The sequence below is a fragment of the Schistocerca nitens genome, chromosome 7 (genome assembly GCF_023898315.1).
Source record: "Schistocerca nitens isolate TAMUIC-IGC-003100 chromosome 7, iqSchNite1.1, whole genome shotgun sequence".
In the NCBI taxonomy this organism is placed as follows: Eukaryota; Metazoa; Arthropoda; class Insecta; order Orthoptera; family Acrididae; genus Schistocerca; species Schistocerca nitens.
Window position 1 is genome coordinate 440,535,140 of NC_064620.1, and position 13,750 is coordinate 440,548,889.

Consider the following 13,750-nt stretch of genomic DNA (forward strand, 5'->3'; position numbering starts at 1 on the left):
TTTGCATGGTACAAGATTACTTACATTCAATGATGTGCTCTAGGTGTGCCTTCTCAGAAATTTCTTGATTAAATTAAGGCAAAATTTGATACTAGTGGACCCTTATTTTAAGCGAGGTTCAGCAGGATGTACGTTGAAAACGACACCTGCTGCCCAACTAAACCCAAATATTATAACAATCATTTTTAATACATTGCAATTTTGTACCTGTCATGGGGCCAGTAAATACATATCTCTTTATTGCATAACATTTGGCACCCAACGTGGGAATGAAATATGTTTATTTAACAGAAACGAGTGACTTATGCTCACTGTGCGTAAAACGTATCTCAGTTTCCATGCCACATTTATGTATGATACTAGAGTAAATGTTGAACTGAGTACAGAAGTCTGGTTCTGTGAGCACACAAAAGTACAGCACTGCACCTAAGCGAATTTAGCACTGGATGTAGATGAGACTTCCGCCTCACTATCGTTCTTATTAAATGAGCTAGGGACGAAACATGTCCCTCTTCGTTGTATCTTGTCGATCTGCTGTATTAATCTATCTGAGAGATGATTCCAGATGAGATATGCTCGCAAACATGAGATCAGGTGAAGATTAGTCGGCCTGTCATACAAAGGACGTTTCGTTTTGTTATGATGGTAGATGTTGCACAATAACTCAAGTTATGTATTGAGCTGCGAAATAACTTTAGTTCATGGCTGTTTAAAGTAGTCCTGTAGTGCCTCTTTCATTCAGATAAATGAACTTGATTAATATATAAGGGACAGCCTAATGAAAATGAGACAGATGGAAAAAAGTAAGTAAACAGTTTATTATTTCAAAAGTAATCGCCGTAATTGTCAGTAAATTTTTCACATTTTGAGACAACACTGTTAATGTATAACCTCCACACTACATTTGCTTCTGTCCGAAATTTAACCCAACTTTACCTCCCACTCTATAAAATTCTAAGTAGTATCAAAACTATGTCCCACAAACTGTTATCCAACTTAAACTCGTATGCTAACCTTTGATTAAACAGAACCTAATTTCAACTAACTGTAAATGATTTGAATGCAACTTGTCTTCATGTTAACTGCGCAACTGAAGTAAAACAATTATCTGACCCTAATCAAAATTTTCGCTTAACTCGCGTCTTGACAACATTGCTGCAGATTTTTCGAAAGCACAGCAGCAAACAGCAAGCAGGCAGCCGATAAGCTAGGTTTCTGTTTCTAAATACGTATTCAAACTGTTGCTTGTGGTTCAAAAATGTTCAAATGTGTGTGAAATCTTATGGGACTTAACTGCTAAAGTCATCAGTCCCTGAGCTTACACATTACTTAACCTAAATTATCCTAAGGACAAACACACACACCCATGCCCGAGGGAGGACTCAAACCTCCGCCGGGACCAGCCACACAGTCCATGACTGCAGCGCCCAAGACCGCTCGGCTAATCTCGGGCGGCCTTGCTTGTGGTAATGCGAAAAGAAAACAGTGGGGTAGGGAGAGTAACTATTCCTGTGAGATGATATGCCAAGAAAGCGGTTTTAGAATTAAGTACATATTCGAAAAGGCCAAGTAATACTTCCCATGATCTTCACACATAACATGGGTCTGAGCAATACTATGCTTCACAAAGTGAACAATGATTTAAAGATAGTACAATGTTAATAGAGAATTTCTATAAAAATCAAATAGCTTAATCACTTAATATGTTAATCCATGACTCAGGGAAGTGGGGTGGTCTTTTTGTCAGCTCTGAGCTAGTTAACTAACTGACAATAATCATTCCTGTGCAGCGCTGCAGTATTACCTCAAACTTGTTCACTTCAAAAAGAATAACATTATTAAAAATTTACATTCTCTTCTCGTTCTAATATATACAGCTGTCCTTTAGAATCAATATTTCTTCATCTAACAGTACAACTAAAAGTCCACACAGCTCTACTAAATATGTTCATCACCTACCACACTTCAAGTAAGAGGGTTACAGACTGCGCAGAGGCAAAGACTGTACCACGGAGAGACCAAAGATTGTTTAACAGTAACGTAATTGGCTCTCTCTCTGACGTGCACATCAATAAGATACAAAAAATGACATGAACACCTCTTAAATGCCCTCATGAAAAATGTTTGGGTTTCCCTAGGGAACCACGTTGCATCCAGGCGTGCATTTCTTCGTCCGAAGCGGGCTCACATGTGGCCAATGTCGTTTCAAGTATTCTTTGAAAGTTTTGCTGGGAAGCCCTTACACGTCCTCCATACAATCCCTATTTCTCCCCACGCATTTTCCATATGTTTGGAGTCCTGAAGAAAGACGTTCGTAGCCGTCGATTTGCTACGAACAAAGAGCTTCACGACTGGGTGCAATCACGGTTGCGTAGGTAACGGCGAACGTTTTTCCATGAAGGCATTTATCGTCTTGTCTCACAGTGGGGTAAATGTAATATCAACTAAGGCGATTACTTTTCAAATGGTAAAGAGCTAACTTATTTTTTTCCACGTATCAAAAGACTATTTTGGACAAAAGTTCGCGAAAATTTACTAGTGTGCTCCTTGGCTGTAAAGAATTAGTAAAAATCACTTGAATTCATCGTGGCAATATTGTCTTTGTAGATGATTCACACTAAGTACCTTTAAAAATACGACGACAATGGAAACATAGTGAAACCGCGTGGTATGGTTGATCAGTGATAAAATACGTGTAAAACAGCGGAAGAAATTGACATACAAAAGCAAGAGTATTGTAAATTTAACATAAGGAATTAACCACAAGACAGCTTTGTGCAAGAAGGGTGGCACATTTACCAAATTCTGATCAATATGATCACGAAAATAGTTTTTCCGAAATGTTTTGTACCATTGTAAAAAGAAACCAGCCAGTCTGATGCACCAGTGCGTTACTGTGGGCAAGTCTCTGGACCACAACTTCACGCCATAAAGGAAACAGAAATCTAAATGGTGCACAAAATTTCAACTCAGATTCAGCTACTGAGAAGGTTATGGGCAGTGCTTTGGAGAAGGAAAAGGTATTCTTTTTATTCAATGTGTTTCCCAAAGGGAAAAAATTACTGGAGAATACTACTCAAATCTTCTTGATCAACTGAATCAAAAATTATGTGCGAAGAGAACTGGGCTGCAGAAGCAATATATCGTCTTACATGGAGACGATCCTCTTGCTCATAGAGGTACTTTGGCAATGGGAAACAGAAGGATCAGTAGTAAGTATTCCTTATAACTTTTCACCTGTTCATCACATCTGCCACCTCTCAGACTTTTTTTTAAGGACTGTATGGGCGTGCTGTCAGGTGGAGAAAACATGCAACAACTGGGTTATTGTAACGTATTTAATTGTAGAGTTGTGTCACTTTTTCTCACAATAAGTGTCACTGATTTGGTTCAGTTATAGAACAACTTTAGGTAAAATACAGTTAAAAGCATTTTTATCAAGCCATCTGTACTTGCCTGAGTACAGGGCTATCAGATGGGGGCAACAAAAAAATTTTTGGATTCATCTATCAGTTAATTCATAAATTCTTCAAAATGATTGAGAACCGCAGAAGTTCCAATGGCCATTGGTTTCATAAACCAAGGCGACAGTTGCATAGTGGGGCATCGGGCTCTTCGACGTAGAGAAATCTGAAGATGTGTAACTGAACGAAACAGAAGACCATTCTGAAAATAAGTCTGGCAGTAGACTATAGTAAAATCAATTATAATGCCGTCTATCTGTTCAGAAAAAGAAAAGGAGCAGATTTGTGTTTAACGTACCGTAGACAACGCGGTCATTAGAGACGGCGCACAAGGTCGGATTAAGGAAGGATGGAGAAGGAAAGCTTCAGTGCCCTTTCGAAGGAACCATCCCGGCATTTGCCTTAGGCGATTTAAGGAAATCACGGAAAACCTAAATCAGGACGGCCGGACGCGGGTTTGAACCGTCGTCCTCCTGAATGCGAGCCCATTGTGCTAACCACTGCGCTACCCCGTTTCGTCTATCTGTTTTGACTTGTGAAGAAATTTGTGGGCGTAAATACGTCTTGAGTTCAATCGAGAGGTAATGAATATTTTCCAGACATTAAGAAATGTAATTCAGTTGTGGAACGTGTTGTTGTAGTCTGCTGGCCAAAGACTGGTTTGAGGCAGCTCCCCAAGCTACTCTATTCTGTACAAGCCTCTTTAACTATGTTCTTCCGAATCTGCTGTGTTCATTTCTTGGTCTCTCTCTACAATTTTTACTCCCATCCCCCCCTCACACTGCCCTCTAAAACTAAATTTGTGATCCCCTGAGGCCTCTCAATGTGTCCTATTACCCGATCCTTCTTTTAAACATATTATGCTACGAATTTCTTTTCTCTGCAATTCTAATCAACACTTACTCTTGGTTACATGATCTATCGATTGTGACCTGTTTATGGTCCACGTATCCCTTCTGTGCAAGGCTACACGCCAGACAAATATCTTCAGAAAAGACTTCCTAGCACTTAAATCTGTATTCGGTGTTGTAAGTTGGCTGTTTAGGTTTTCTTATTGGCAACGTTACATAGCGCTCTGTACGAAAATCACTGGCTGTGCTGTGTGCAGTCTGTGGCTAGTTTGCATTGTTGTCTGCCATTGTAGTGTTGGGCAGCGGCAGCTGGATGTTAACAGTGCGTAGCGTTGCGCAGTTGGAGGTGAGCCACCAGCAGTGGTGGATGTGGGGAGAGAGATGGCGGAGTTTGGAAATTTGTAAGATATACAATGATCTGTTATGTATATTATGAGTTTTCAACATTATTAAGGTAAATACATTGTTTGTTCTCTATTAAAATCTTTCATTTGCTAACTATGCCTATCAGTAGTTAGTGCCTTCAGTAGTTTGAATCTTTTATTTAGCTGCCAGTAGTGGCGCTCGCTGTATTGCAGTAGTTCGAGTAACCAAGATTTTTGTGAGGTAAGTGATTTGTGAAAGGTATAGTTTAATGTTAGTCAGGGCCATTCTTTTGTAGGGAATTTTGAAAGTCAGATTGCGTTGCGCTAAAAATATTGTGTGTCAGTTAAAGCACAGTCCTGTATAATTGCTAAAAAGGGGACGTTTCATATGGCGACCCTGCCAGGATACCTCACTGGAATCTTCTGATTTTTTCTTGTAGTTTGTGTAATTAGTGTAGCTTTTGTTTATTGCTAGTGCATAATTGTAGAGAGAATCTCCTTTGTAGTTGTAGTTTTTCATTGTTGTACAGTAAAACAGTTGTGACATGTATGTAGATTTGCAGCAAGTATTTTGCAGCTGCGCTTGCAATTAACTAGATATTATTTTCAGTGTTATGTTAATGTGTTCTCTTATTTTTGCTCTTCAAATTGTGCTTTTCTGTGTTGTTGTGTGAAATATTGTGACAATAATGGCGTGTGAAAAACGTAATACTAGGCTCCAAAGTAAACTGAGAAATGACAGTGAAAACGAAAGCAGTGTGTTAGCGCCACCGAGTAATGAATTAACTAATGATAAAGGAGTAATTTGGTAATTGTGCATAGGGAAATGGAGTGGGCGGCAAACAATGGCGTAGACAGTGAAACAATTAGTGAAGAGGGAAGCATTATCGATCGATCGGTCGGTAACAGCTCGCCTCAGGAATCGGGAATGACAGGACACAATTTTGCAAATATTGTATACTCAGGTTTTGGGTTCTCACCGTTTTCTCAAATGAGTCAAGACACATTTTCCGCTTGTCAAAATGTGAATGTTGCCGGTGCAAATTCACTGCTGAAAAGCACTGAGGAACATGTTCCAGACACCAGTGCATTGTTATTACAATTAATGCAACAAATGGGACAAAAGCTTGAAAAGTTAGACACAATGGAACAAAATCAGAGACAAACACAGCAACAGTTAGACACATTGGAACAAAATCAGAGACAAACACAGCAAAAGCTTCAAAAGTTAGACACAATGGAACAAAATCAGAGACAAACACAGCAAAAGCTTCAAAAGTTAGACACAATGGAACAAAATCAAAGACAAACACAGCAAAAGCTTCAAAAGTTAGACACAATGGAACAAAATCAGAGACAAACACAGCAAAAGCTTCAAAAGTTAGACACAATGGAACAAAATCAAAGACAAACACATCAAAAGCTTCAAAAGTTAGACACACTGGAACAACACCAGAGACAAACACAGCAACAATTAGACGCAATGGAACAAAAGCTTCAAAAGTTAGACTCAGTGGAACATAAGCTTGAACAAACACGTGAAGATTTAACTACTGAGTTACATAACATCGAATCGAAATGTCAAAAAGTCTGTAATGACGTAAAAACACAAATTTGTGAGCATTTCCAACCTATTTTTTCGCGGCATGAAAATGCATTACAGAATCACGAAGCAGCCATAAAAGAACTGCAATCCATTGTTCATGAAAATCACGACACCTTGCAAGCTAAAATTGACTCAGTTGCATCTACCGATTCGGTTACGCAACTTGCAAAAACTCAGGAAAATTTAAAGGACACAGTAAATACTCTGAAATTTGGTTCACAAAAACACACTGAGGAAATAAGTACACTATCGGAGAAAGTAGCCGATCTTTCGGATCAGTTCACTAACTTATCTACAAAGGTTGATGATGATCTCAATGACACAAGACCGGTAGTCTTTAATGACACAGAAGAGTGCGAACAAATTAGGAAATTTAAACAAAATCAGAATCAAATAAATACGCAACACCAAAGAGAAATCCGGGAAGTACAAGATCAGCTGACACAGGTAATACAAGAGTTACGTATTTCAGAGGACACTCGCGCCCCAGTACGGGAAGAGGGACATAGAAATACGGAAAAGCCACAAAATAATAACACAGGGCATTTCGGAAACTATGAAAGAAATTGGCAAGGTGCACCGAATTTTGAAATGGAACCGTCGAAACGACATAACAATGACCGATATGCTATTCGCCGACACGATGATTTTGACTATAAGCTGTTCATTACTACACGTAAATTCAAAACGTTTAAGAATTCTGCCAGCGACATTCATCCACAAGCGTGGCTCCATCAATTTTCTCATTGTTTTCCTCCCAACTGGTCATTGGAGCACAGGTTAGAATTTATGTGTGGCTACTTGGAGAATGAACCAGCTGTAAGAATGTGAACGGTCATTCACGATTGCCACAATGAAGGAGATTTTTATCATGCCTTCCTCTCAGCATATTGGTCTCAAGCTACACAAGACCGAGTAAAACATAGCATGATGATGATGAAACACTTTGAACAATCTCAATTTTCCAGTCTTATGAAATATTTTGAAGACATGTTGCATAAGAATCAGTATCTTTCAAACCCATACAGCCCCTCAGAACTCATCCGCATTTGCTTACTCAAATTGCCTGAACATTTACGACATATTATTTTGGCAGGACGTTGCAAAGACGACATTGAAGCTTTTCAGGGACTCTTACAAGAATTAGAAATTGACACAGACAGTCCCGGGATGCGAAAACAGGAAAACAATCACTACAGGTCACATCCGTCACAATTCTGTGACGACAGAAATAATAACTGGACACGACAAGGCTATTCTTACAACGCAAATCGTGAACAAAACAGACATCACCCATATGACAACCACTGGCAGAGTAACAATAGTTACAGAGAAAGATCGCATTTCCGTAGTAATGAATATGACAGAGATTACCTTAGAAACAGACAATATGGGAACCAAAACAATTATTATCAAGGGAGACAGAATAACTTCAGACACAACAGTTCAGTGCGCAGTTACGATTCGGGAAGAAATTCTCCACCACATGACCAACAAGAAAGAAATTATGAAATCTACTGACATGACGACAGACGATATATTCGTAACGACAGACCTGAATTGCATCTGAACTGGCGGGATTGAAACAGGGCAGGGCCTTCTCGTCAGAGTGAATTTGTAGAAGTTCGGTCTCCTAATCCCAATAACGGCGCGCGCCAACAAAGATACAGACAATGACTCACACCACAGGCAGCCACCTGCGCCGGCTGGCTCAGGGAAAAATAGCATACACGCTAACCTTGAGAAAAATTTTAGCATTCCTTACCGACGTATACAACATGATAATTGCATTCAAATCAAACTGTGAGTACTATGAAGAGTAAAGGATAGCACCACACTTCACATGTAAAACCGTTTATTGAAAGATAATCTGCTTTTTAACTTTGTCTTTGCCATAAAATTTTTCACTTCACATTTCTAGTATGCTTTGTCAGACTTAGAATCTGTTAACATGCAACAATGTTTGAAGTTAAATACCCAGTCAAGAACCAAGAGAACTTATTTAAACAGAAATTACGAATGTATTGTTATAGTGAACAGACGACACAGTGTTTTACATTCTTGCAACAAGTTGCACGATTACGTAACGACTATCAGGCTTACATACTTAGAACTTGTACTGCTAATGACATTTTAATGCAACATTTTGGTTTAGTTGAAAAGACATTCTTTATTTGAAGTACTTTCTGTGGGATTAAAGGTGACTTAGCATTTGGTTTCTTTGACAGCTACACAATTATATCATGACGCTACTAATGTGTGACACAATTTACATTGTTGCTTTTGTGCTGATCTGCTTTATAACTGCACAATTTTTCTGAATTCTTCTGGAAAGTAAAACATGTTTTAGTAGTAACTTTTGTGGTATAGCTACAAGGAGACAGCCTTTTCTGTAGCACAACAATACGTTACAGCACACTACTTTCTTCATCACGGTAATAAGCGTAATAACTAAGATATCTATACACAAAGCATTTCACCTTTGTTTATCATGAGGTAAGTACATTGACTTCTGCAGAACTTAGATTTCGGAGGACGATAACTACGACACTTCCACAGAGATTATGTTGCAACAAGACGCACAGTTTAGCGCTACAGTACACGTATTTGAGTGATTAATTTTGTACTTAAAACATTTATTTTTAAAGATATTTGAAGTACAATAATACAAAGGTTTTCCGTAATACATTTCATTCCATTGTTGTAATCTGTAACACCTGAGGGTATAATTACATTAATCCTCAGGGGGGTACACGCTTACTTTGTGTACCATGTGTTTGGCAAGCACAAGGAGCCCTAGCTAATATGGTATTTGCTTATACAACTTTACACATCGGTACCATATTTCTCTAACACACAAATTACACAGCTATCTGATCATTTAACTGAGAGATAAACATTTTTTTTATTACGTCAGTGACAGATGTTTACATAATTACACAGTTGGATAGCTTCACACTTACGAAATTGTATTTTGTCTGTACTTTGTGAACTCTTCATATTTTTCCGGAAACATTGTGATACTATGAGAGCTTTGAATGATATATTTGATATGGGATCATGATTTTATAGTACGTTTGAGGTTGATGACACTATTTAAATGAGCAGAGAATTTTCTTTAGGTTTTGAAATTATTGCAGAAAGCTACGACGTTTTTGAGATTTGACTGAGGTGTTATGATATTATTAGGATGACTATGTGTATTATGCTGTTGCGGTATGTTTATGATGAATAAGCTGATGCTATATGAGTTATTTGAGTATGCTACGTATCTGTTATCATGAAATATTGTAGAAGTGTCGACGATATGTATATGTGTAATAAGGTAAGGAATAATGAGTAGTGGTTAGGGACTCTGACTTGTGAAAAAGGGTGTTGGAAACCAAGAATCGTACTTTAAGAGTTATGAAATGTGTGTATATGCGTAATGTATCACAATGCCGGCAAAAAGTTTTTGGACGCTGTTATATTTATAGGATTTTGTTTCTACACATTCGTAACGCAAATTCTCGACCTCTGAAATTTTTTTTATATGAGACTGTAACTGTAGCGCAAACTGCTGTCGTAAATATTTCGGTAAGGAAGCTAAGTGACTCAGGTGGCGCCCAGGTGTGCCAGCCACCTGGAGAAAAAGCCATTAGGTGAAAAAAAGAGGCCATTATCCTCGCTGTTGACATTCCTTTGTAGAAAGCTCATTACTTGGAAAGATACTTACATCTGCACACCTGATTATGACAAGCGTATTTCTACGAGAATTGAGAGAATTTCTACTAACTTATGAAATGGCACATGACTATTGAATGATATTTTTATGCTTTGTACATAGTTGCTTATTTCATTTGATATCTGTTTTCCAGCTATGTTGCAGCATTGGTTTTATAAAATAAAATTAAATGCATTTGCTAATGTGAAAACTTTCTGTCAACAGATCTATAAAATAATAATTTTATGATCCATGTTCTTCAAAAAAGGAGCACTTGGAAAGGAAAGAACAATAAGAAGGGATTAATAACAGTAACTGCATACATAAGTTTCTTTTCAACTACTTGGTAATTTTTTTTTGGTTGAGTAAGTTATCGTGATGCATCACTGTAGTGTTAAGATGTGACATAGGTATTAGACATGGCCATTTTTAGTGTAATATTTTTTCTGCTTGAGCTATGTCATGTTTAGATATGTTTTTGCATTGCTGCTGCTGTTTGCCAGGCATAGTGTTACTGAATTTGACTTTGTATTACACTGTTAAGCCAGTTTTACTACGGATTTATTTTTCTTGTTTGCTGCATAGTGCCTTATATTAGTTGTAATATTGCAATTGCTTCGCCAATTTCCATTTTTGTCATTGCTGTTTGTATTAATTGTTTTGTGCTGCTGCATTGCCTCGTCCCTTAGTTTATGCATCTGAGCTCAGTAGATTTTTAGTTAGCTTAAGAGGGGGTAGACTATACAAGAAACTGACTATGGACAATAGGGAAAGAATGCATTGAGAAGTTATATTAAAAAGATTTGGACCAAAATGAGTATTGTACACTGAAAAATAATTATTTTGAAAGAAATATGAATAGAATACAGGAAGCAGGTATAGATAGGACTTTTTGGGAATAATGATGAATGAAGGGAGATCTCCAAGAAGTAAAGAAAGTTTTGTTTGCAAAATACTGCAGTAAAACAAACCCTGTCCTTTCCTTTTGTATTATCCCACTATGTGTTTGTGTACCCTTGTGTATTTGTTTTCTTCCTGTCTCTGTGTACTGTTTCATAGAATTTTTTTCTCTTCTAATACTAAGTTACATTCACTATGATGAGGAATACTGTTATCCTCAAATATAATTTGCATTAATAATATGTTATTTACTTTGTAAAGATGTTTAGACATTATTTATCTGTTCTGTTTTGTTGCTCATGTGTGAAGTTGATGTTTCAAAAGTTATTCTGATCTTTTATGTAGGTACTTATAATTCCTGTCACACTGATGTATATGTCTATTTCTATTCTTTTGTAAAGCCTGTTTTACTACAAATGTTATCTGTATTGTTATGTTATTTAATGATGTATTTTGTACCTTTGTAATTGTATTCTCATGTTATAAAATTGTAATTGACACCATTTCATCAAATTAGGTAACTTGTAAGTTACATTTCACTGCACACGTTTCAGTTGGTCATGGTATATGGACAATATGTGAGAAGTAGGGACTGTTAGTGTTTGCACGTGTGTTAATAATTCAGCAAGGGACTGGATAACAGCATTGCTGGTTCTAAGGACAATTAAGAAACTTTGTGAGTGCACAAGTGGTGGTTTATGGACTTGCTATATTGTCCGCAAGACTCTTCGATGGTGATTGTGCACCTGCACATTTGCAACAGACGGCTGCTGGCCGTCTCTACAAGGACTACAGTGGGTCTGCACCTTTGATGACCCACCAATACCATTATTTCTACAAGGACTACAGTGGGTCTGCGTCTTTGCTGACTCACCAGTACCATTATTTCTACAAGGACTGCAGTGGGTCTGCGCCTCTGGTGGCCCACCAATACCATACTCTCTACCAGGACTACAGTGGGTCTGCATCTTTGATGACCCACCAATACCATTATTTCTACGACTGCAGTGGGTCTGCTCCTCTGGTGGCCCACCAATACCATACTCTCTACCAGGACTACAGTGGTCTGCTCTGTGATGACCTACCTACCAATATTCTTCAAAACTTCGACTGACTCTGCGGTGGGTTTGCTCTGTTGTGAACCAATACCTGTCTGCATGTCAAGAGTCAGCACTGTCTTTCCGTTGGAAGGACAACACTACTGATTCAAGATTGCATGGAAATCCACTACTTCCGTGTGCATTTTCTTTTACTGCTCAGACTTTGAGAAAAACACTGCAATGTTACTGTGATGAATGATCAGGACTGTCTTTATGGACTGTGAGAAAATTTTAGCTTTTGACCAACATTGTATCAAGAAGTGTGTGCATTTGATATGTTTCTTACCGTAATTATGAAAAATTTTTTCAAATCTGTATTGGCCAGTGCCCAAAACAATTTGTAAAATTTTTTGTAGGGAGCATGGGGGCTATGTAAGTTGGCTGTTTAGGTTTTCTTATTGGCAACGTTACATAGCGCTCTGTACGAAAATCACTGGCTGTGCTGTGTGCAGTCTGTGGCTAGTTTGCATTGTTGTCTGCCATTGTAGTGTTGGGCAGCGGCTGCTGGATGTTAACAGCGCGTAGCGTTGCGCAGTTGGTGGTGAGCCACCAGCAGTGGTGGATGTGGGGAGAGAGATGGCGGAGTTTGGAAATTTGTAAGATATACAATGATCTGTTATGTATATTATGAGTTTTCAACATTATTAAGGTAAATACATTGTTTGTTCTCTATTAAAATCTTTCATTTGCTAACTATGCTTATCAGTAGTTAGTGCCTTCAGTAGTTTGAATCTTTTATTTAGCTGCCAGTAGTGGCGCTCGCTGTATTGCAGTAGTTCGAGTAACCAAGATTTTTGTGAGGTAAGTAATTTGTGAAAGGTATAGTTTAATGTTAGTCAGGGCCATTCTTTTGTAGGGAATTTTGAAAGTCAGATTGCGTTGCGCTAAAAATATTGTGTGTCAGTTAAAGCACAGTCCTGTATAATTGCTAAAAAGGGGGCGTTTCAGTGTTAACAAATTTTTCTTCTTCAGAAACGCTTTTCTTGCCATTGCCAGTTTACATTTCCTATCCTCGCTACTTCGGCCATCATGAGCTATTTTGCTGCCCAAATAGCAAAACTCAGCTACATTTAGTATCTCGTTTCCCAGTCTAATTCCCTCAGCAACACCTGATTTAATTTGACTGCATCCCATTACCCTTGTTTTGGTTTTGTTGATGTTCATCCTGTATGCTCTTTTTCAAGACACTGTCCATTCCGTTCAATTGCTGTTCCAAGCCCTTTGCTGTCCGTGACAGAATTACAGTGTCATCGGCAAACTTCAAAGTTTTTGTTTCTTCTTCCTGAATTTAAGTTCCTTTCCTAAATTTTTCCTTGGTTACATTTACTGCTTCCTGAATTTACAAATTGACTAACAACAGGGATAGGATGTAAACTTGTCTCACTTCCTTCGGAATCACTGCTTCCCTTTCATGCCTCTCGACTCTTATAACTGCCGTCTGGTGCCTGTACAAGTTGTGTATAAGGAACCTTTAACATCGCAGAGCGACAGCAATCGTTGGTCAATATATTTAAAAACTAAAAACCCGCCTCGATTGCGAAAAAAGTACCTAGTGTTTCGGCGTAGGTAACTACACCTTCTTCGGCCGGCCGGTGTGGCCGAGTGGTTCTAGGCGCTACAGTCTGGAACCGCGCTACCGCTACGATCGCAGGTTCGAATCCTGCTTCGGGCATGGATGTGTGTGATGTCCTTAGGTTAGTTAGGTTTAAGTAGTTCTAAGTTCTAGGGCACTGATGACCTCAGAAGTTAAGTTCCATGGTG